Consider the following 25,374-nt stretch of genomic DNA (forward strand, 5'->3'; position numbering starts at 1 on the left):
CTTAAAAATTGGATGGGATTGAGTTTAGAGAAATAGAAATAAATTAGGTAATTTTTCCTTTACTGGAGCATAGTATGTACACTTCTTGACCCTGCAAGTAAAATGTGTAGTTTCTATGGTGTAGAATGTTGAGAAGAAAGTGTTAATATCAAATTTGAATACTAGTAAACGCATTTACTTTTAGGATATACACATAAATTTGATGGTTGTTCCAGAAGGAAAGTACAGTGGATGAAAGAAGAGAAGTAAAAGCTTTTTGTGAGTTTAGAGTTGAACTGTGAATAAGTGATGGGTGGTTACAGTATGTGTCATAAACATGTATCAAAGAGGTCAGGAGAATTATTGTTGCTAATTCTGATTAGAAGTGATAGAAATATCTGTAGGAATACGTGTAAGAAAAATTGAATGTTGTGTGAAAGATGAAATGAATTGCTAGCGGTATCATTTAACTTAATTATTCTGCATTAACTCAATTATTCTGCACAGTTAAGAATTTTAGGGTCGCAGTGATATCTCCAGATGTATGAACAATAATTTTTGGTTAGAAAGTAGATTCAGAATTTGTACAGGATTAATAGTAGTTCTAAAGTGCAAAAGACTTGATTGAATGCTTAAGGAGGTGTTCCATGTGACATGCTCATGGGAAGCAAGGTTACAGACTAGTGATCCAAAGAGGGAATATCAAAGGCAAGAATGGGATTAAAAACAAAAACAAAAAAATATATTTTTTATATCCATTTAAAATATAATGGATATAATATTTTAAATTTAATTATTTAATATTGCTGAATAAGTTTATTTAAACATGCATTTAGATGGAAAAAGACTTTGTATATGATTCAGTTTTAATGATAGATTATTCTGGCAATTTGCTTAACCTAAACTTCAAACACCTGTGAGACTAATTCTGGGTAATAAAAAAATGAAATAAAAAAAAGCTGCCTTTGATTGTGCCAGAGCATAGTTAATTGGTGCTCTCTGTTCTTATTCGGTTTACTTTGTTTACTATATTATCTTTATCCTTGAGGGTACCTTCCTGTTAGTTAAAATATTGGAATAAAATTATTCATTTTTTTTTACTTCTGTATTGTGAATATCAATTAAATTTCTTTATTATCATATAGCTGAGGCAGAAGTTTTATTAATTTGTGTGATTTAAGGTTTGTCATAAGGAAAAAAGACATGCAGTATTCTGTCATCTGATTTATACAATGGATATGTAATTGGAAAAGGTTGTTACTACAAAGGGAAGCAATTAAGTTAGAAAAACCGAAGAAGTATCAAGAGCAATTACTCAAGGTTCTTCAAAATTTTTAATACCACTTATCCAGATAATGCAAATATTGTGTTCATGTATTATTATTTTAGAAAGGATTGAAGTGAGAGAGCAGTAGAATAATACTTTGATGGTAGAGACCTATCATCTTTCTCAGGAATAGGTTGAATGTGGGCTAATTTCTAAGTTGCAGAATACCACTGAATAGGTGCAGCAAAAAAAAAAAAAAAAAAAAAAAAGGAAAAAATACTAAACAGGTACTACTCTGGGACACAACTCCTCCTCCTAAACCAATCATAAAAATAAAAATAAAAATAAAAAGAAGAAAAAAAAAGGTAATCAGTCCAAGAGACATTATGGTACTAAAGATTCATCTGATTACTGCTGACAGAAAATCAAAAGAGGCATTGGAACTTCAAATATTATCAGTTGGAGAAGCTAAAAAAAAAGCTAAAAATTTGTCTTCTGTGGATAATGGTGTAGCAAAAGAATTCAGATCCAGAGAGAGAGAGAGAGAGAGAGGTGCATAAGTAGCAAGTTTGGATATAAGACCAGAAATTAGGATTGCCTTTTGAAGATGATACACAGATCCTTCTTTTGACCTTTCCAAAATCAGTGTTTCACATACTGATAATTAGCTGAATTCTATAAGTAGAAAAGAAAGTATATTTTTGATGTTTTATAGAAAGATATAATTGATTGTTAACATCAGAGAGAAAATTCAAGCTGTATTATTAGATAAGGAATGAAAATTTCAAGCAAAATGGTCAATATAGGTTTCTATAGAAGACTCTTGAGACAAATTATTCACTCCTTGATATTTTCAGAACTAGATTGTGATGTGTGGAACTCTTTTGAAGATATTATTAAGCTTCACTAAACAGAGAAGTTGGAGGACTTTTTATTTGACCATAGCTTGGGGGCAGGGGAGTTCAAAAATATGTGACTGGTTAGCATTTAGGTAATTTCTTAGTTTTATCATTGCTATCCCTTGCATTAGGATTATCAGTCCATTATTGTTGGTCATTACTTGCAACATCTTTGTACTTTTCAATATTGTTGTTCCTTTTATTGTCTGACTGAAAACATTATACAGAAACAATATGCTACTTGAAAGTTTCCAAACTAGCCACAAGGTTTTTTGTTTATTATTATTGTCATTGCACAAGCACCTCCATGGAGACCTAAAACTCATCGTGGAAGACTCAGACTATCCACACAATATTTATCATGCCCATGGGAGACCCAAACTATCCACACAATATATCTCTGTTTGAATCTATTAACAGGCAGAACACTTAAAAACTAACTCTGGCAACTCATTCCACTCTCCAAGTGAACAATCTAGTCCTCACACCCTTCCAGGGATGACTTCTTGTCCTGCTCCCTCTAGCCAAGTGTTGAAATATTTCCTCTATTAATCATATAAAATTTTTGAAGTAACTTAAATGCTTCTATTATATCCCTTTTTTTTTTTTGCCTATCAACCAACTTTTACAACCCACAAATCCCCAGTTTATTCACACAGGGAGCATTCCACAATTCACTCACCTCTGGATCCTCTCCAACACTTCCTCATCCCCAAGAAACTCAGGTAACAGACCTGAGCACCGTGATCCAGATGTGGTTATATCAAGGCTTTGTAAAGAGGAATGGTAACCCCCTTGTTAGTATGTTCTTCAATAACCAAGTTATCCTGTGATCTACTTTGGCTACCTTTGCAATATATGTCCTCTAAACTTCAAATTTCTTACTACTACTACTCTCAAATCCCTGGCTTCATCAATTTCCTGGAGTACAGTTCTCTCGGTGTGGTACACAGCTTGTAATCTTCTTATCCCAGAATGAATAATTTTACACTTTTTCACAATAAATTAACATCCATTGTTTTCTTGATTAACTGTAACCTTACCCAACTCTGCATCAGCAAAACGCTGAATATCTTCCTGCAAATTATATACAGGGAACTGTGGCAATGCCTCTGACTGGGATCTTTAATTTAAGTCTTAGCTCTGGTTCCAAGGGAGTGGAAAGAGGGTAAAATAATTCCCTTGCTTAAGGGAGGAACTTGCAGTAGCAAATTATAGACCAATCAGTATTTCAGACATATTGGTAAAATGTTCCAAAAGTATGTGACATCTAGATTCTGAAATGCTGTGTGCTTTACCATCACTGCTTAAATTTAAATCCTCAGCGTTTAGTCATTAAAATTTATCAAATTTGATAAATTATATATATATAGATAGATAGATTGATACAGATAATCTATATATGAGGGATGTCCAGAAAGCAAGTTCCAATGGGCCGTCAGAGAAACAAAATTATATTTACAAAACAAAACACTATTGGAAATTAAAGTAGACATCTTTCACTACTTTTCTACATAATTTCTGCCATTGTTCAGGCACCTATCGTAAGGGGGCACCAAGAGTTGTATACCTTCATCGTAGAAAGTTTCCGCCTGTGACGCAAATCACATATTGACTACTGCTTTGACCTGTCGTCGTCTTGAAACCACCGGCCACGAAAAGAAAAGATTTCAGATGTTTGAACAAGTGAAAAATTGCTAGGCACGAGGTCGGACTATATGGGAGGATGATGGAATTGTTCACAACCAAAGGTGGCGAGTCTTACCCATCTTCATACCATTGAATCACTCATTATGTGTTTTCCATAAACCTTAATAATTTGCCGATGAATTTCGGCTGCTTTAACGTTCCTCGCATTTCACATGCAGTGGGCGATTCGATTTTCTTAGACATTATAAACACACACCAAGAAGCATACGCACTGCAAGAATGTCTAAAAATGGCATCAATGCCTTGCTAACGAATCAACAAATTCAACACACATGTGCACCATTGCGATCGCTGCGCTATAGTGAAAATATTTAAAAATGGAACTAACTTTCTGGATGCCCCTCATGTGTGTGTGTGTGTGTGTGTGTGTGTGTGTGTATATATATATATATATATATATATATAGATAGATAGATAGATATAGATAATCTATATAATATAAAAGAGTACGGGTCTAGTGATTATTATGGGGGACTTCAACTATGGATATATAGACTGGAAGGAAGAAAGATCACGTGGCAGGAAGGAAACAGAATTTTTATACACCTGCCGAGGGATAATTACTTAAGGCAGCATGTGATGGGGGGACTAGGGGTGGGAGAGTATTGGACCTGGTCACAGGATCAGAAGAGCTATCCATAACCAAGGTTACAACATTGCTTCCAATTGGTGAAAGTAACCATGCAGCCTTGACTTGGAAGATTGTAAAACATGAGAAAGTTCTAGACCAATCAGTATCTCAGGCGTGGTGGTAAAGGTACTAGAAAAATGGTAAAAAAGAGAATTCAAGAATGGGTAGATAAAAATATGATACTGTATGAGGGTCAACATGGCTTTGTGAAGGGTTGGTCATGCTTTAGTAATTCACTAACTTTTTATAATAGAGTAACAGCTGAGTTGGATAAAGGAAATGGCTACATGATGATTTTGCTGGATTTTACAAAAGCATTTGACAGAATGGGACACTGTTACACAAATTAGAATAAATTGGGATGGATATGACACTGGTTAAGTGGATAAGAGGGTGGCTGCTGTACAGATATCAAAAAGTGGTATATGGAGGGGAAGAACTTGACGTGCCACAAGGTTCAGTCCAGGATCCATTGGTGTTTAATTTGTACATAAATGATATAGGAAATATTCAGTTGTTTGCTGATGATGAAAAATTAAGTAGAGTAATAGTTAATCAAGGTGATGTGAAGAACTTGCAGGAAGATTTAAATAGGCTGTCAGTACAGGCAAAAGTTAATGGGTGTCAGTTTAATGTAGAGAAATGTAAAGTTATGCATTTTGAGATAAATAGATTTCTCTTTCTTTCTTTCTTTCCCGTAGTCCTAAATGGACCATTGGGTCACTCCTGGCTAGTAGGTGATATTCTTTGTCAGCCTCCTCCAATCATCTTGGTCTCTTGTTCTTGATGTCAGTTGAGAAAGGGAAGAATTTGTCCATTTTTTGATGTTATCAGTCCATTTTAATTGAGGTCGGCCCCTAACCCATGATCCTGGAACGATTCCTTCTAGTGCTTGCTTTGGAATGCCATTAACCCTCTCCACATGTCCGAATTATTTCATCTGTCTTCTTCTGATGACTGTCAGAATATTTCCCCTTTTTCTCCCATCTATTGAATCAATCAGTTTTCAGACATTTTCATTGGTTTCATGAGCGGTATAGGAAAATTCTCAAAAGTCTTCTGTGAGTTTTCATTTCAAAAGACAGTAGTATCCTCTCATCTTCCCTCAATTAAGTCCAGGACTCACAACCATACAAGAGGATAGAATTCACCAAGGTGTCAATTAGTCTTAGTCTGGTTGTGATTGCTATTCTGTTATCTCCCCACAATGGTTTTAACTTCTGTAGGGCTACGGTTGCCTTAGCAATTCGGTATTTAATGTCAGTTTTTGAGCAACCATCTTGACTCGACGTGCTTCCTAGATAAGTGAACTTTTTTACATTCTCAATTTGTTTATTACCAATTTGTATCTTTTAGAGTTCAGTGTCTGATTTTGAGGTTATCATTGTTTTTGTTTTTTGTAGGTTTATGTATAATCCATATTTTTTAATGTTCCAAAAATGCGACTGGTTATCTCTTGTAATTCTTTTTCACTTTCGATATCATCTGCAAAACATAAGTTATTTATTCTTAGTCTGCCAACTACTATTCCAGTGTCATATTCATGAAGAGCTTCATCTATGACATATTGGTGGACATTGCTTATAATTTAAATTTAGAAGAGCTTATAAACAGTTCTATTCTGCGATATCCCTGTAGAGCAAACATTTAATTAATATTATTATGTAATTGTTTTGCATTAATGTTTCTCTTGTAATAAAAACAAAATAGCAATTGGAGATTTTCTTATTTTTTGTCTTATAATCCATCAGGGGCAATATTTAATTGTTTCCGTCAGGGCATGATCTAATCTGGCGACGGCCCTGCATATTGCTAAGGTTACTTAAGATTTCTTAGTTATTGAAAAAAAACATTAGCAAAAAAAATTTTGCAAGTTGTTATTCCTCTTTATAAGGTCTTGATATGTCCACATCTGGATTACTGCTCTCAAATCTGGTCCCCTTGATTTCTTGGGAATGAGGAAGTGGTGGAGAGGATTCAGAGGCGAGTGACCAAGATGGTGAGAGAGTGGTCTGTGGAATGTTCCCTATGAAGATAGATTGAGGGTGTGTGGATTGCAGAAGCTTGTTGACAGGAGAAAAAAAGTAGGTATAGTGATAAAGCATTTTATAGGATTGATGCAGAGGAAATGTTTCAGCACTTGGTTGGAGGGGCCAGAACAAGGAGTCATCCCTGGCAGTTGAATAAAGGTGTGGTCAGTAGGGATGCAATGACTAGATTTTTTGCTTTGAGAGTGGTGAATGAGTGGAATGGGTTTGCAGAGTCAGTTGTGAGTGCTTTGTCTGTTAATGGGTTCAAGGAGAGATATGATAGATTGGATCTCCTGCGATGAGTGTTCGGACTCCATGGAGGTTCCCATATAATAATAATATCTAAATCAACTGAGTCATTACTAATGTCAAATTTTGTATTTTCTTGCATAAATGAATAATGAATTAACATAAGCAACTTATTAAAACAAACTATAGACAATGTTCTTAGAACAAAAAACTAAACTTAAGTGCTTCCGTAGCACAGTTGGAAGAGCTGAACATTACGGCCTTCCATTGGAAAAGACCTGAGCTCAATTCTCGTCGTGAAGAGAGAATTTGTTATGTAAAATTTTTTTAATTGAAGGTGAGTTAGCCAATCTCATGCGGAGGTAGCAGGTTTTTTCTCCCAGAAACTCAGGTTTTTCATCCAGCATACAGGCAAATCAGCTGTGAGAAAACACATAATATTCTATGGTAAATAATAAACTAATAGATAGTTTATTTACCACTGAAAAACGACTGGCCTTTAATTTGAGATCCACTTGGCATTTATAACTTATGAAAAAAGCCTTTGACAGTTAATAAAAAAGTATGGAATATAATAGAAAATCAAGGCTATCCAAATCAGTTATTAAATGCAATTTTGAGCTTATACAACAGGACAACTGCAGTCATAAATATTAATAAATCCATAGTTGCACAAATAGAAACTAATCAGACAGTCTGGCAGTGATATAGCTTTTCTCTTATCTTGTATGTAGATGATAAGGAATCCATAGTAAATTCAAGAATCAGTCAGCATATGATAGTAAATACAATGTTTTGTGCAGATGATCAAGTAATCATAACCAGAAGAGGACCTCCAAAGATCTTTTTATCATTTATAGCAACTAAGCAGTGAATTTAATTTATAAACTTCATTAAAGAAAATTATGGCATTCTGAGATAAATACCTCATACAAACTAAAATAGTAATTGAAAACCAAAAACTTAGAACAAGTAACATATTTTCAATATAGGATGTGATATAACACTTGATATAGGTAATGATGTCGATAATATAATACATCACTTCAAGTAATCTGTGGTACTATCAAGCAAACAACAAAATGCAAAACAAAAAAGGAACACATGGTACCAACAATATTTATATAGTTTGAAATGGTGGATAGAGGGGGGGGGGGAGATGAAAGTAGAATACAAACAGCAGAAATAAAATTTCTTTGTGGAATTAAAGACTATATACAAGAATAGTTAGAATATTAAATGATGAAATGAGGAATGAACTACAAATATATGAAATAAATGATAAAAGAACACCAAATTGGAGAGAACATGTACAATGAATGGATGAGGAGAAGATTATCAAAGGAAGAAATTGCAGACTTCTATCATGATGTATCCCAACTTTACAATAAAGGAAAATATCATTTCAGAATTGTAACATTGAAACTTTAATGCTAGAATTGGTATACAACAATCAGATGAATGCTCAATGGGAAATTTTGAATATGGCATGAGAGATGATAAAAGATAAAGGTTAATAGAATTTGCAGAAAAAGAAAACCTATGCATGATGATTTTTTTTTTTTTCAAGAAAAAAAAAACGCATAGGAAGTGGACACGGTAAAGTGCAAATGGAAAAACTAGTGAAATTGATTTTATCCTCTGCAATAAGAAAAACATCTTTCAAGACTGTTCTGTTATAAACACCTTCATCATTGGAAGTGACCATCGCATGATATGCAGTAAGATTCAAATAAATTGCCAAAAAGAAAGAAGAAAAATGTTTCGAAGATCAAAGCAAAACATGGATGTACACAAACTCAACATTAAAAAAGATATGTTCCATGAACTAAACAATAAATTTAAAGATTTTATTATAGATGATTGCTGATCCATCAGAAAGTAATGACATTATTCATGTTGGAGGTTTAATGGAAATATTATCAGCACCGAGAAAGGATTAAAACTAATTTTAATGCTTCCAATATTTTGTCTCAGTCACAGAGATAACTTCATGGATTACAAAAAACGTTTTGTAACAACACACACAAATACAATACAACAGTGAGTGAAAAAAAGTTCCACTGCATAAATGAGGTTCCAAAACTGATGTAAATTACTGACCTACCGATTAGCATATCAGGAATCATTGTCAAGGTCTTGGAGAAAATAGTCAAGAGGAGAATACAGGAATGGATAGAAAAATGGGATACTGTATGGGGAATAGCATGGTTTTGTGAAGGGTAGATCATACCTCAGTAACTTGCTCATGTTTTATAACACAGTGATGGCTGAACTGGATAAGGGTAATGTGTTTACAGTAATCCTACTGGACCTTGCTAAGGCCTTTGACTGGATACCACATGGAATTCTAATTAGTAAACTGCAGCATATGGGGGATCAGTGGCGCACCCAGGATTTAATCTTGGGGGCCCTGAGTTGAATGGATAAAAATATTTTTAATGCAATGAATTTGCATTAAAAATATGACCCATGAGAGGCACATCAGACTGAATTACTGTACTGCAAAATTATGTTTGTCTAAAAAGTGTGTCACCAACATGAAAAGTTTGGAAAGCACTGCACTATCTACACCAATTTGTCGATTGATTAGAATACATTTTCCATCTCGAATATTGTTTAGCCTTTCGTAAGTCATAACAGCCGTTATATGATATTTTGTTTTTTGATGAATATTAAATTTTTCAATTGCTTTCTTCCAATTATTATAACCTTGCATAACTAACTGCCCAGGTACTTCAGATTTAGATTTTCCAACATTAGCAGGTGCAAAAACACAATATTTACAGTATGCACTATTTTCAACTTGAGAGTAGTAAAAAAGCATGTAAATTTTTCAAACCATGTGTATTGAAAACTTTGGTTGTGAATTGCAGCACAGGTTGCAGGAAAATTAAAATTTGGTTCTGGTTTCCACAACTATTTCACAATATCTAAATTATCGTCAGAATTAAATGTTTGTTCTTTCAAAAATTAGATGAGTATTAACTAAGGAAGTACTTTCTTCTGGATAATTTGATGGTTTTGTCAGACCTACGACTGGCAAAACTGAATCCAAATCAGTATTGAGAATATTAATAGCACCAACATTGCTACTAACATTTGAATCATCCTTTTTTGGTTTTTTTGAAATAGTTCAATAAAATACTTTGGGTACGTTTTTCAGCCATAATTTGAAGCACAAAATCCAAAAAAACAAAATAAAATCTTTTACAAATTTAACTTTAACTTAACTTCAATGTTATTGAAGAATTCACATATGGTAAGGTTTCTCTTAAGAGATGGAAAGAAGTTTCAAGTTCAAGACATGCTTTTCAACAACCTCAATGAAAAATAGCACAGAATACGAGCATATCGCACACAACCTATGCCTGAGCATCTGCAATGATTTGCCAATACATGATACCTATGATCCTCTCTGGCCCGGCTCAGACAGCTATAGGACAGCATTTCTCACCCTTTCTAAGCCCAAGGACAAATAAAATGCCTAAAACAATTCTATGGACCACTACGTTATGTAATTTTTTCCAAAACGTATGTGGGGGTTACCAACATTTGGGAAAAACTGTGCCATTTATAACATAATAAATCTAAAAGCATGTTTTGAATATATATGGAAACATAATTAACTTTGAAGTAAACGAGTAAAAGTGTATCATCATCGAACAAAGTTTTAATTTTTATTAAACAAATAATATAATATAATTATTTACTTTTAATGAGATGGATGAGCTTCTCGGCATTGCAGAGTTGCTGGATATCTGACTCAATATTGGTCAACTTCAGTCAAAGATCAGCACACATACTAAGACAAATTCTGTATTTTGTTTTTATTTGAAGGAGCGATGATTCTGTTTCAGAGTTTTCAGGTGGACACAAACTCTTTCCCAGTGGTTAAATTCTAAACTAATAAGTTTCGGGGCCCTACAAAATAACCAATTGTATTTACCTTTTGAACACTATCTGGGAAGCTCCAAACCTCCCCGTCCCTTTCATCACGTGTTCGTAATCAGGCTACTGTTGATATTGATTTATATACACATTCAAAACTGTAAATAATTGTTGAATAATAACACAATAATGTAGGCATAATTACCTTAAAGGAAGAAAAGTCACAAAACAGAAAAATGTTCCTACAAAATAACCAATTGTATTTACCTTTGAATGAGATTCACTGGTCGAGTGTCCAGCAAGTCAGCCAATCTTTCCTTTCGTTCAGCGTATTAATATTATTGCATTGCAACTGATGGGAATTCTGTGTTTCTGTGGATTTGTTACAGAAGTCTTTCTCTTCAGAAACTACGCACAAACTGTCATTACAAACTCGTTTTGTATTATCAATGTCATCCGAGCTATTTTTCCATTTAAAGAAGGTACCAATGTACTTATCCATAATTGAAATACCGTACTTACTCGAATATAACTCGCCCTCGCATATAACTCGTACCCCTGATTTTACTTTTCAAAAAAAGAAATTATTTTTTTTTTTTTTTTTTTTTTTTTTTTTTTTTTTTGCAAGGCATATGTGAGGTATATTTCTCATATACCTTGCAAATGAAAAAAAGCTGAAACACCTTCAGAGCGGGGATAGTAATTGCTCCCGCGGTAAACAACACGCCCTCCCCAATAGCCACTATATTGCAGAGTTAAGAAAAACAAGTACTTTTATTATGTCAGTGAATAAGGTACCAGCAGTCTGTGTATTATATTTCCTCAACAAATAGTGCAATTAGAGACAACTGGGATAAAAACGATGCTAATTAATTAATCACATGTCCTTTCATACAGAAAGTATGCTATTTAGACTCGAGCAAAACCATATGTTGCACCGGCAAACACAGTATCTAACTAAAAACTATTGTTATTAATTAGATGTGTGTGAGTTCGCCTGCCCCCAAAGCAGCAATAAAGTTCAACCGAAGGTGTTAAAATTCGTAAGCGTGTTAAAACTTAGAAATATATATATAGTGAATGTTGTTATGGCAGTTTCCCATATGGAATTCAGTTGAAGAGAGTTAGCATTTCAACTCAACTGGCAGCTTGCTTTTATCTTTCAGTTGTTCGATTTCCTAAAAATATATAAATACTGGGGTTAACTCACAACACACTTTGTCCAAGTATTACTTAGCACTTCTGAAATATATTGAGCCTTGGTTGAAGGAGGAAACCCTTCAACAATAAAAATCAATAAACAACAAGCAATTGGTTGAAATGTGGTCATGTGGACAACACATGTTCACTTGAAATCTGACAAAAACAGCAAGGGAAAGTGGAAGCAATAAAACCATATTGTTGTTTACTTAATCCCTCTTTTATTACTCGTCATGATGTTAGGGCCTCCCTTGATGAGTCTAAGGACTCCTTGGAGTTGCCCATTCTAATAATAATAATAATAATAATAATAAACTAAGGTCCTATCTAGGTGGTGCACCCTCTGTGGGCATTTGCAGGTGGCCTAGGATGTAAAGAGGGATCTCTGATAATGTTTCCCAAATTTTGGGAAGTTTTATGCAACCATATTTGTTTAAATTAGGTTGATTCCTGAGTGCAGATGCAGAATCAAAGAACAGTCTTTTTTGAATTTACTTCGGACAGACAGGCAGATCAGCAACCATCCGATTAGAAGAACACGAGTCATACATCTGCAATCACGATTATGGTCAATCTGGCCTTGCATGTTTTGGATACAGTCCACTGGATCTCCTGGGGAAAAAAACACCATGTTCCACCATAGTTAATTAAAAAAAGAAAGACTTCTTTGAATCTACATCTGCTCTCAGGAATCAACTTAATTTAAATCATCAAATCGGCATGAACTGCTGCTGTGGCAGCAGTTCATTTCAATGGGAACATCTCTACTGTGGAAATACTGAGAGGTATAAGACAGGATGACACAATATTTCCAAAATTATTCACAGCATGTCTAGAAGAAATATTCAAACTTCTTGATGGGAAGGGAAAGGTCTGAAGATAAATGGAATATTTTTAAGCCATTTGCGCTTTGCAGATGACATAATTATCTTTATTTCAACTGCACATAAATTAGACCCATATCCATGCGCTCCAAATTGCCAGCAAAACAACTGGCCTAAAGATAACCCTAAAGAAGACCCAAGTTATGTTCAATAGCTATGTCCAACCAGAAATAATAAAAATGAATAATGATGAAATTAAACAAGTAGATCATTATATATATACTTAAGACAACTGATATCAATGGACAAGATATCATGGATGAAATTAAAAGACACACGATGCTTGAGTGGAAAGCATTGGGAAAATTACATTCAATATTCTAAAGCCAACTACCATTATGCCTGAAGAGAAAAGTTTTTAACCAATGTATTCTTTCTATATTGAAATATGGCTGTGAAACATGTACATAAAATGCAAAGGAAATTCAAAAATTAAGAACAACACAATTTAGTATAGAAAGTTTGCTTCGTATCACAAGACTGGATCACAAAAGGAATACGTGGATGAGAAATCAAACCAAAATCTCACATAGGAATAGTGGAACATTTGAAGTCTCAATGGACTTGGCATATTGCTTACAGGGAAAACGACCACGATGCCGATCTAAATAATAGTCAATTGATGTCATCAGATTTGCAGGAGCGACATGGGAAAGAGAGCCATGGAAAGACCATTTTGGAGTAATCTTGGAAAGGCCATCATCCAGCAGTGGATTGATGATTGCTGATGATATATATATATATATATATACACACACACACACACACACACCCCCCAATGTATCTACACTGTTTCAAGAAAATTTATATATATATATATTACCATAGATTACTTATAGCTTTTTCAGGTTAAAAAATATAAATGGATGGTTGACGAATACAAGATGTAAGTTAAACAAGGGAAGCCAACAAAAACCATTATAGTATGAATAGTTGAAAAATGTGGAGACAGTGAAGGATAGTAGAAGTCATTCATTTTCTAATAATGGGAGACAGTAACTGAAAAGTTGAAATCTGGCAGATGAACAAATCTAATTCATGGAGACTCCCAAATGTCCTAAAGGTATCTCATATGTCAGATTTCAGCTTATCACCTCCAAAGAATTCCATGGAAAATGGATGACTCGTGCTACCTTTCACTGTCCTATGTATTTTTTGACTGTTCATGCTATGACCCTTTATATCTTGTATTTATCAACTGTACGTTTGTATTGTTTACCTTGAAGCCACCAGTAAGCTGGTAAAACTAGCCAGTTTCTTCTAATTTAATATGCAACTTTTAACCAAAATGAACAACAAACCCTTTTTTATTTGCATTATTAAATATTCTGGTTGAAAATTCTTCACAATATGCAGGCCTGTGTAGCTCAGTGGAAGCGGCGCTTGGTCGCTTGAAGTTATTCTGGCTCAAGTTCAAGTCTAGTCGCTGACTGGAGGAACTTTTTCTAAGCCTCTCTTCGACCAGTTCCTGAGTTAGTCGATCTCTAGCATGGGTAAGCAGGTTTTTTCATCCTGTAAACTCAAGAAAATTGACTGTAGTGTCCACATTATTTCAGACAGTAACATATCTTGTTAGGGTTAGGTACCAAGAGATGGCACCACTTGTTTGCCAGCCTCTTTATCGGTGGCTGCTATAATTAATGATATATAGGCCAGCTATCTCTGATTGGCTACCAGTGGAGATTGAACTGCCCACTCAATCTCCAAAAGCTAGATATGATATAAAGGCCTCGCCCACTCCCTATAAGGGAATAAAAGGCGTTAGCTGAATTCTTCAAAATGTAATCCTTTCATATTAAGCATACATAATTAAATTACTAAAGAAGGATGTTTCATTTAATTTTTAACAGTTTTAGTGATCATACCTAATACAGCATTAATGTCTATTTTAACATCAATTTCTAAATTTGATTTTAGATTGGTTAACAAAATGAAAGGTTATCATTTTAACAAGAACAGGCACAGGGCAACACACAGTTGACAGGGAAATATTTATGAAAGATTGCAGGCATAGAGTGATCTCCTTCACGAGATGCAACTTATTAATAATCGAGTTACAACTTAATTAGGAATTTCCTGCAATTTTGGAAACTGTTTTAGGTTCCTTGCATTATTTGTTTATGGTAAGCCTATATAATTTGCAAGGTGTTCAACCTATAGTACATTAGTATACTGTTGATGGAATGAAAGCTGTTAATATTGGATTTGAAAATCTGCAGATACGAGTACAAATGTAAATATACCTCTTTAGTAAGTGCACATTGGAGAAAGCTGTTCCAATTGGATAGCCGCAACAGGAGGAAAGTATGTGAAAGAAATTTGAACTGTGAAGGTGGGGAGGGGTAGTGAATAGCCATTGCATATGGCTTAAGAGTTGGGAGAGTGAGAGTTTACCATTGGTAGTTCTGATGAACATTGTCCATGGAAATGACTACAGGAAACCAAAACTGACTTAGAAAGGGCAAAAAGCAAAGTTGGGAAACCAGCATCATATCCTAAGTAGTCTGAATTGCTTTTTGGTCTTTTTCCAGAACTATTGGCTGTAACTTTTGTCTGTCTGTGCTTCCATCTCTTTTGCATTTGGAATGTTCCATTGCATCATTACAGAAAAAAAAATCCATTCACCTGGATTCTTACTCTTACTGTAATTCTTGCACAGAGCATTTTGGCAAATGTCTTCCTACCATTCCAAACACAACATTTAATACCCCTTTCATTTTTTTTTTTTTTTGCCTGAAAGAGAACAGAAGAATCTTGTGTAAATGGGATTCCAAAAAGTCACTGTCCTCACGGTGTTTCTCTAGTTAGTGAAAGTTTTTGCTCCAGAATTGACTTCTGTTCTTCATGCCTTTTTTTTAACTCTACTGTTCCAGTGATATCTGTTCGTCACCCTAGAAATGAGTCCATATTTAACCAATTTTTTAGTGCAACGTTTCTCAACCTTCCTATGATGGAACACTTCACAAATCATGAAATTTTAACGGACACCTTCGTTAGAGTTGAGTATCATCTATCTCGTATTCAATGTAAAGCTAAGCACACACTATCGCCGAAGCAGGCTGTATTGCATCGCAAAAATGCGACAGTACACACTGCAGGTGTCATGGGCTGTAGCGCAACTCATTGACCTTGAATGCTTGTGACCGCAGGTTTCTTAAAATAGACACCTCCGTACCTTACTCGTGCTCGGAGGTTTCGACAACCGCGGGCGGCTGAGTCAAGGCCAGCGCATGCTGGTCTTAATAGCACAATCCACATGCAAAGTGAGGAGCGCCTGATTATCAAACATGTTTGAACTTGTCACAGCATTTAAAACCCTTCCACGCTCTCATCAGTTTTGATAATTTTTCACAGAACACATTCACTTTCCGCGGAACATAGTGTGGGAAACCCTGTTTTAGTCTCTCTCTGTGTGTGTGTGTGTGTGTGTGTGTGTGTGTGTGTGTGTGTGTGTATACACACACACACACACACACACACTAGGGGATCTTCCCCCCAATCCCCCGAGTTTCGGGCTGGTAAGCTGGAGACAAAAAACGTGACATAAAAATGCTTCAAATTTCGGCTTATCTTCTTTTTATATATATACAGTATAATATAAAAAACAACCTGTTTCTAAAAACAATGTTGAATATAGAATTGAGAAATCCTTGCCATTTAATCACTTACTTCAGTTCTTTCTGAAATAATGAAAGCAACCATTAACACTAAACTTTTATAAGCTATCTTGAATCCTCTGAACTAAAAAGATCACCAATATGGATTTTGCCATATTTGGACTACATGGGAGGATCTTGCTTATATTATCACCTTTGTACAGTTGCTGTTGAAAGGTTTCAGGGATTCTAGTATTACAGTTCGTTACGGTGATATTCAACAAAGTGATTGCAGGTAAGGATATCCCTTATGAGTGGAAAAAAAGTCAACGGATGCCCCATGGGCAAGGTGCGTCTTGCCACATAACTCGTATTTGTAGCCCGTATAAATTATGTTCCCAAGTCAGTGCAACTGTGTCCGGGTGAAATAGCTACGAGAAGGGAGTTCGAAAGAGGCATTATAGTAGGATGCCATATTGCAGGAAAATCGTTGGCAAATTGGGCCATCCCAGGTCAACAATCAGTGATACCGTACTGAGGTTGAAGCGCAGGGATTCAACTGCAAGTGCTACCCACAGTGGACCGCCCACCACACTCGCCGAATGTGACCGTAAGGTGCTACGAAGGATAATATGTAAAAACTGCCTTTCGTCGGCTGACATGTTGAATGCAGAATTCCTGTTATTGACTGAACCGAGGCTCACAACATGTTTCCGTGGTAGGACCACAATATGCAAGCCCCACATTACCCAAACCAACATGCAGCGTCTTCTTCAGTGGTGCAAAGAGCATATATGCTCTTCGAGACGCGGAAGCTTGGAAAGTTGTGTTATGGAGCGCAGTGCCGTAACGAGGGTATGAAGCGCCTGTGGCAGGTGTCTAACTTGCGCCCCTCTATTAACCCAAAAATTTTAAAAAATTTAAATATAACAAGTTAAATTTTACTAAATGCAATATGTTAAATACTTACTGTTAACCCCATCAAAATGAGTTGTCTGTAAACCCAATTATGTATTTGTATAAATAAATAATCTATTAAATAAAAACAAATTTTTATTCATATTCAGTGACAAATAAATTAAAGAAATACACGATATAGGTATAATAATAATAATAATAATATCATTATTACACGACACCTCCAGGGAGTCCAAGGACTCATCGAGGGAGGGCACTTACTCTGCAACTCTATCTCTACCACTCAATCCGCCAACTACAACGAACTGCAACTATCATCATCAACACTGCTCACCATTACTCTTGGTTATGTGCCATGTTGTGGATCATTAAAATCTATTATTTTTGCATTATCAATATTTTCTAATTTAACATCCACCATATAATTATCATTATTACATTGCTTCTTGATTTCTCGGTTTTGATGTTTAATTGTACTTTTCTCTTCTGTTTCAATTTCACATGACATAACTACTTGTAGAAGGCGGATTTAATTCAGTTGTTAAGCTTGCATAAAAGAGGTGGATCATCTGTTCGTAATTCCTGTTTGTCACTATCATCATTTTTGGAATCACCACAAATGGTTGTTACGTCGGTATCAATGGCTGATGCAGGGGGAATCGTTGGTATTGGTGGACAAGGATGTAGAAGCTGCTCCAACGGCTGCTGCTGATATTTTTAGAACTTTTGGTGCTGGTTCTGTTGAAAACTTGTTCTCTTTAGTGTCTTTCGTTAAAATTCCAAATCTCCTTATATCGCTTGTTGCTTTCTTTTCTCTCTTCCTTTTGAGAAAAGCAGCTCCCGATAACTTTTTCTCTTTCAAATTACTGATCTAAATGACAATAAATTTCGTATTGATAAATTATTCTTTTTCTATTAATTATTAATTTTGAGTTAATTAATTTATTATTTTTAAGAGTTTTAAAATAATAAAATCTTATTTAAAAATCGATTTAAAACAGTTTCCTTCTACGGATTTTTACTATAAATAATTAATTTATACAATAATTTGATAATTAAAGGTAAACTATAATGATTGAGGGCAATGTAAGACGTAAAGTATGCTGCTCAACGAGCGATTTTGGCATTTTAGCAAAATGCGCCTCTGATTTATAAATAATAATATGTTTATTATTTATAAACTACTTACCTTTAAAATTTTATTTGTCTATCAAAAATCCAAAAATAAGTACACAATTAAAATCAAAGTCAAAAATTGTCCAAAGTCACTTAAATATTGATACACAATACACTCAATATGTTTCACATTCAAAATTGAAATGATGCTGAAAAAAAAAAAAAATCTAAGAAGTGCATATCTTGCTGTTTCGTCTATCGAAATTCGAAGCAGAATTTAAGAAAACGAACAGACGTAATATACACCTATGTTTCAGACTAAATATTTGGACAGTGTTTCTGAAACTTCAGATATCCGTGTACCTCTTCTTTAATTTTCATTATTACCAAGTACCTTATCAAAATAATCATTTTTTTTTTTTTTTTTTTTTTATAAAAAATAAATAAAAATATATTTCATTGTAAATGTGTGTTTTATTTGAATTTAGATGTACATTTAAACAAAAATATATGATTTCTTTTTAATAGAACAAAATTTATAAAGATACTATACATTTGTACTTAATTTGTACTCCTCTCATTGATGATAAATTATTTTGTATAAATAATTTATCATCAATGAGAGGAGTGAAAATTCTTATTTCTATATCTGCTATATTGCTCTCTTTTGTGCGTTTTATAAATCCAGTCTTTAACCAATGATCTATACTTAAGAATTTGAAAGTTAAAAAAGTTACTGTATTTACTGGAATATAACGCGCACTTTTTTCCCAAAATTAAAGCTAAAATATCGTGGTGCGAGATATATGCGGGAATTTTCGGAAACTAAAGTTTTCCGAAATACTCATTTTAAGTTGTTAAGAAGCTTCTTGGTAAGTCATACCCATTTTCAAAACTTAAAATGGGTATGACTTACCAAGAAGCTTCTATTCTCCATCACTTCTTCTGTCCTCGAGAGCGTTTATCTACATTTATCACTGTCCCAAAGAAACCCAAAGCGAATTCCTGTGGTGACTTCCGACTTATTAGTCTAATGAGCCAAACATTAAAAATATTTTTGAAAGTAATTCAGAATCGTATTTATAGAAAAAGTGAAGAAACTCTAAGTGAAACGCAATTCGGCTTTCGGAATGGTTTTGGTACTAGGAGGCCCTTTTCTGTACCCAAATATTGATACAAAAATGCATAGAAAAACAGAAATCTGTCTTTATGTGTTTCATAGATTTTGAAAAAGCATTCGACAAAGTCAGACACACTAACTTAATAGAAGTCCTTCAACAAATAAGGCTAGACGAACAAGACATAAGACTAATAACAAATCTGTATTGGAATCAGTCGGCTACCGTTCAATTAGACAACATTACCACCAGTGATATTAACATCAAAAGAGGAGTGAGACAAGGATGTGTACTCTCACCACTCCTGTTCAACATATATGCAGAGGTAATCTTTAAAAAAGCATTGGAAGAATGTTCAGAGGGAATCACAATAAATGGAAAGATTGTTAACAACCTTCGATATGCAGATGACACCGTGCTAATTGCATATAATACTATTGATCTCCAAAAACTCATTGACAGAGTATACATAGAAAGCCAAAGAATGGGAATAAATATAAACATCAACAAGACAAAATACATGATCATCAGCAAACATCCAGCCTCATCAATGAAACTGACACTCAATGGGAAAAATATTGATCAAGTGTCAAGATATAAATATCTTGGTTGCTGGCTTAATGAACGGCGGGATCCAGAAATAGATATAAAGACAAGGATTGAAGTTGCACGGCAGTCCTTCATGAAAATGAGAACACTATTCTGCAATAAAGACCTAAACATGGAAGTCAGATGCCGAATGCTGAAATGCTACATGTGGTCTATTCTGCTCTATGGAGTTGAAACATGGACATGGAAGGCGACAACCATCAAGAAAATCGAAGCCTTTGAGATGTGGCTATACAGAAGAATGCTAAAGATATCATGGACAGAAAACATTACCAATGAAGATGTCTTAAAATCCATTAGCAAAGCTAAACATCTTGTACAAATAATCAAGAAACGAAAAACATCATATCTTGGCCACATCATGAGAAACAGCAAATACCAACTTCTACAACTATTTTGATAGGAAGAATTGGTGGCAAAGGAACTAGAGGAAGAAAAAGAATATCATGGTTTGACAACATCAAGACGTGGACAGGAAAGAGCAGTGCACAACTGCTCAGATTAGCACAAGAGCGCAGTTTGTTCGCCAAGATGGTCGCTGACTTTCGATAGAAGATAGCACAATAATAAGAAGAAGATGGAGCAAAATCATGAAAATAGTTAGAGGCCAATCAAGTAGGCCAAAATGACGTATTTACCAATAAACGGATGTCGGTAGTTCCCACCCGGCCGGCGTGGCAGGAGCGAGATTCCAACACGTGCGCGGTTGCTTCTTTATTCGAACCCAGTCTCATTTCTGCGCATCGACATACAAGTGAGCGTTAATGTTCTAAAAGTCATCAACATGCATATTAGGTCATATTAAAATTACGTAATAGTAAAATAGAGGGGGTCGATAAAAAGTCAAGAAACTCAAGTCAAGAAGTTTGGCGACCCCCTGATCTAGATTTTTAAATTTTTAAAAAGAACTGGCCAATATATGCTTCATCTTGAACACAGTTATTACTATACCGATTTTGGTGAAACGTAGCCCATATGTAAAGATTGTAAAATGTATGCTCGAATAATTATGCACAGTTTCATACAATGGTTTAAATATGAAAATTCGGAATACATATTAAGAGATTGCATTACATTAGTAAGAATCTTATTGTAATAATTAAAACACCATCAAATGTATTAGATGGTTTATTTCGAACTTACAAAGTAAAAATACAAAGAAAAAATAACAAATTAATGTGAAGGATGAGCCTGGTGCATTTTTAAAAGTTTGTTAATATCGGGTTCAACTTCGTTAAAAACAGTCGTAAATCGCCACGCTCAGTTATATGCCTTTTCCTAGATAGTAAATTCACTACAGCACTAAACCAACGCTCAGCCAAATAAGAAGATGGAAATACAATTAAAATTTTCTGCACTATTTCCCATAATCCAGGCTACAGTGTCGGTATTGGTTTTTGAAGCCAGAACTCTTGATATCCAGTTTTGAATTTTATTTTTAGTTCTTCATTTGTTGTGAGTTCTATGAGTTCCACTTCTAAATTTGATGATCCGGCTGTGCTTATTGTGAGAAAGGATCTAGAACCCAATTTGGTATATTCATGTTTAGAATATCCTTGAATCGCTCATTGAAATCAGCATGGAGAACCTCAACGTGTTGGCAATATGTAAGTAAATCTTCCTTTTTGAGAGACACTGCTGATAAATTTGAAAAGTGGCTATATTCCCCTCGGGCCCATATTCCGCTTGAACAGAAGTTTCCCTACAAAAGCGGAAATAATGTTTTTTTTTGTTTTAATTCAATTCAATTCAATTCACCATCTTGTAGTTGTAGATTGACGTCATTAAATATTTTATAGAGGTCTGTCAAATAAGCGATGTCATTTTTGGATGTAATCAGGTTGGCCCGCAATCCGTCGTCTCTGTTTTCTAGGAACTCTAGTACTAAATCAAACAAATTGTAAAATCGATTCAGACAAATACCTTTTGAAAGCCAGCGAACTTCTGTGTGAAGCAGCAAACGATTGAAATCTTCATCGTTTTCACTACAAAGTTGGCTAAACAATCTGCCACTCAATGAATTGCTTCTAATCTTGTTGACTACTCTAATAACGTAATGGAGCGACGTGTGCAGGCGTTCACTTAAATTTTTCGCAATTAAATGTTGACGATGAAGAACACAATGTATAGCGAGTACATTTGGTACTGCTTGTTTCAAATGCGTTATGAAACCCTTGTGGCGCCCTGTCATTGCTGGAGCACCATCAGTAGCAGCAGACAAAATATTACCAATAGGAATGTCTTTCTCTTGAAAAAAACTTATTCATGATATTAAACATAGATTCTCCCTTTGTATCCGCTTCCAAGTTTTTATAATAATTCTTGACAAACTTTTTCTTCTTTTATGAATCGTACGTATGATAAGAGTAGTGGTTCATTATTTGGGAGAGTTGATTCATCGAGTTGAATGGAAAATTGGCATGTCTTCAAATAATCGCACAATGATTTTTTCAACGTCTTCAGCCATTTCATCGATTCTTCTTTGCACTGAATTATTGCTCAAAGGAATTTTCCTGATGATATCTGACGCTGGCTTATGAAGCACAGTGTTTATTACTTCTTTTACTGCCGGCAAGATTAATTCCTCACCAATTGTGTGTGGTTTTCCCGCTTTTGCGATTAATAATGAAATATGATAAGAAGCTTGTAATCCGTCATTATCTTGTTTAGTGGAGGACGTAAAAAGTTTTGATATAGTTAGACGTTTAAAATATTTTTCTTCTAGTACTTGAAAATAGGACAAATCGTTATCCTTTTTGTCAGCATGCATTTTAGTCGAATGCTCTTGTAGCCTAGACGGCTTCATTTGAAAACACTTTTTGGCAAATCAAGCATATGGGTAATAATTGGTTCGTAGGAGACTGAATAAAACCATATTTCAAATACTCAATACTGTACTGTCGACATTTCTTCTGATATTCAGATATAATGAAGTAATAAAATTTGCAAAAATATTCACAAAATAAAAGATTTAATTTACACTTTGTATGACTCCACTTATCTATCACACTTTTGACTGATGATTGTTGGCAAAGCACACAAAAAATAATGAAACTTATTCCTAAACCACTGGTATTTATAGAGTTGAAATCTAGCCCGAATCGACTTGTTTGCGGTACCATCGTACTCGTGCTTTTGAACAAGTCACTGCAAGCACCCATATTCCTGTCAAAACATGCTGAATTGAGTGAATTACCTATGTAATAGTTGACCGACATACTACTAGTTAAGACTCGTCTGCTGCGTGGATAGACTAAAGCCTGTATGGCACGATCAATTTTTACAATAGCAAAAAATGAATAAAATTTTTTAAGTATATAAAAAATAGAAGTTAAAATATCCTGTATGACACGCTCAATTTTTTATTTTGCACGCAAGCGCATTTTGTTCGTCCGACCACGACATTATCCGAATAATTATAAATAATTAATAAATAAAATAATTACGCAAGATATAAGCAACAAACCTACAAAAAATAACCACAGAAAACAGTATAATAAATTTCGAATAATATTTGCTTTGTTTTTTCTCCCCTAGTTAGCAATATAAGTTAGTGCTAACTAAAATTTACGATTTTATTTCTTTCTTGCCATTATTATTTTTACTCGTAATATTAAATTATATAAAATTGGGTTTATTTTTGTACAAATCAATTAGAAAAGTGGTTTTATATATTTTATATATACAGGGTGTTCGGGATAAATTTGACAGTTTCGTAAGGAAAAAGAAAATCTTCTTTGTATCTATTAAATTTAATGAATTGACAAAAAAACATTACAGGCAGAGTTAATTACAATACTATCAACAAGATTTACTCAAAATAACCACCATTAGCATCGATCACAGCTTCAATTCTGCTTCGGAACCTCGAACAAGCTGATGCTACAGTCTCCCTGGGAAGGGCCGCAAAAACTGTTTTAATTTTATCCATTAACTGGGCTTTTGTATTACTGGAAGTGCGATTGGTGTCTTTTTCAACTGCGCCCCATACAAAATAATCCATGGGGTTAAGGTCTGGGGAGTTTGGAGGCCAAACATTTGGACTGGTGAAGTCGTAGAAATTTTCAGACAACCATTTTTGACTTTTCCCAGAGGTGTGGCAAGGGGCCGAATCCTGCTGCCATACATACGGCCTACCATTGGCTACCCTTGTTATCCAGGGCTTGACTACAGTTAGCAACTCCACGAACAAAGCCCGAATTCCAATGCCAGGGTTCTTCAACACCTGTTCCTGCAGATTTGCGAGGAATTCTGCTGTACGAACGCAATCAGATCGTCTGCTAGGGATCTTTCTTCTTGCTACATCCTCGTAGTCACCATTGCAAGTCTCTAGTTCATGCCTGATTGTTTTTACTGTATTCAGGGAGCATTGGGCAGCAGTCGTAATATCCTTATTTTGATGGCGGGCACAAATCATCATGATACAAGTTATTCTCTTCCATGATTCAGGTGGGTTCCAGCTATCCATCCTTTCTGACATCTTGTATATGAATGAAGAAGGGTCCAAACTTTTAAATGAAGAGAAGTGTGTGTTAATACATGTAACTTACGGAAAAATATAATTAATTATAAATATGTCAAATTTATCCCGAACACCCTGTATATTTTGAAATGAAATATAACGAATATATTTGCTACTGTAAACATAACCTATTATATTGAAAGTTTATTTTTCACTTGGTCAGACTATAATAAATTTAGTTTAATCCTTTATCCAAGTGTGTGCAAACAAAGTATCTTCAGGACTGGGGTAAAGTGGTACAACACCGGGCGACTCTTTGCAAAGGTGGAGCAAGCTACCAACACTCCTATCTCAGTATCTCCCATAATGCAAAACACATCTCTTTGCGGATATTTATAATGTTATGCATTAAGGGAAGGGCCACTATCCAGACTAGTTTCGACCTTTATTGAGGTCTCTTCAGTGGGAGCCAGGCCCATGCAAAGGTGGAGCAAGCTACCAACATCAGTGGGAGCCACTTGGGTCTGGCTCCCGCTGAAGTGACCTCAATAAAGGTCGAAACTAATCTGGGTAGTGGGCCTTCCCTTAATGCATAATATTATACATATCCGCAAGGAGATGTGTTTTTGCATTATGGGAGATACTGAGATAGGAGTGTTGGTAGCTTGCTCCACCTTTGCAAGGAGTCGCCCGGTGTTGTACCACTTTACCCCAGTCCTGAAGATACTTTCAGGCGCAAACTTTGTTTGCACACACTTGGATAAAGGATTAAACTAAATTTATTATAACCTATTATACACACACATATACATGAT

The 25,374-nt window shown here is 34.9% G+C and overlaps 1 protein-coding gene across 4 annotated transcripts in view; it reads left to right on the plus strand.

The window, feature by feature from the left end:
- The window catches only part of LOC150101606 (kinesin light chain-like), a 465,700-nt gene that overhangs the window by 30,012 nt on the left and 410,314 nt on the right, over window positions 1-25,374 (plus strand). Inside the window, exon 1 of one of the 4 annotated variants that reach the window (XM_090400089.1) lies at window positions 14,132-14,233. The exons of the other annotated variants lie outside the window; for them this stretch is intronic. The gene's annotated coding sequence lies outside the window, so the exon portion shown is untranslated. Of the gene's footprint in view, window positions 1-14,131; window positions 14,234-25,374 lie in introns of those variants that run through there. 4 annotated transcript variants of the gene reach the window in all.

Source organism: Typopeltis vanoorti, chromosome 11 (genome assembly GCF_054136105.1).
Source record: "Typopeltis vanoorti isolate ZY-2024b chromosome 11, IOZ_Tvanoo_1.0, whole genome shotgun sequence".
NCBI classification, from domain to species: domain Eukaryota; kingdom Metazoa; phylum Arthropoda; class Arachnida; order Uropygi; family Thelyphonidae; genus Typopeltis; species Typopeltis vanoorti.